Source organism: Phoenix dactylifera, unplaced genomic scaffold (genome assembly GCF_009389715.1).
Source record: "Phoenix dactylifera cultivar Barhee BC4 unplaced genomic scaffold, palm_55x_up_171113_PBpolish2nd_filt_p 002345F, whole genome shotgun sequence".
Lineage (NCBI taxonomy): Eukaryota > Viridiplantae > Streptophyta > Magnoliopsida > Arecales > Arecaceae > Phoenix > Phoenix dactylifera.
In genome coordinates, this window is record NW_024069580.1 from 28,415 (window position 1) to 29,578 (window position 1,164).

Here is a 1,164-nt window from a genome sequence, read left to right on the forward strand (position 1 = left end):
AGAAAGCCCAAAGTAAACTATTTTTCATATTTTTGGATGTAGGTGTTTTGTTCATAATAATGGGAAGGATAACCTAGGTAAATTTGATTCTAAATCTGATGAGGGTATATTTTTGGGGTATTCTACAACTAGTAAATCTTATAGAGTTTTTAATAAAAGAACCCTTGTCATTGAAGAGTCTATACATGTATTTTTGATGATTCTAGTGATATCTCTTCTAGCAAGAGAGTTGATCTTGATGATTGATGCTGAAATTCTTGAAGAAAAGATTGATGAGATGACATTACCAAGAAGATGAACAAAAATTAATTAGAAATGCATCATCAAGCCAAGAGGAAATTGTGGATCATGGGCTGACTAAGGCTTGGAGGTATGCTCATGGGCTGACTAAGGCTTGGAGGTATGCTCATGGGCATCCTAAGGAATTAATTTTAGATGATCCATCTCAACCTGTTAGGACTAGAGCATCTCTTAGGAACTTAAATAATCATCTAGCATTTGTCTCACATTTTGAACCTAAACACATAGAAGTGTTAGATGTATGCCCTAGAAGCCAATCAGGCTGACACATTATTAATTCTAGGGACATAATTTGTACTTGACTATTTATTATTGAATAAATAAAAGGGCATCTTTTCATTCATATTATTTATGTGTCTATGAATCGTCCAAGAAATTAATAAGATGATGATACATATTCTCAAGAGTTGAGAATTTGAGCCATGTATCATTGGTGATTAATTTCTAAATGCTCCTGATCAATGGATCATCACGAGGACGGTGATCGATCCGATCAGTGCACAGATCACTTCCTTCTGGATGGACGAGACTTGAGTCCACAGTGTAGGGACACTGAAGTGATAGTGCAGGTGCTTGTTAGAGAACAAGGGTACTGAGCGTGACCAATACAAGAAGTCACTTGGATGTCTATCCACTCGTCAGTGACTTGCTTGATGTTGCAGTAGTGTGACTGGTCCTTTGACCTGCGGTGCTTCGGCAACTCACAGTGAGGTTATTGTAAGTTTGACTGCACACATACATGGTCTCTAGCCATAATGGGTCCATGCAGTGTAGATTGGCTGCGTAAGTTCACTGTAGGAGTAGGGTATGCACCTATAAGGAATCTATCGACCTTGATAGATAAGGAGAGCATCCTATGTGATT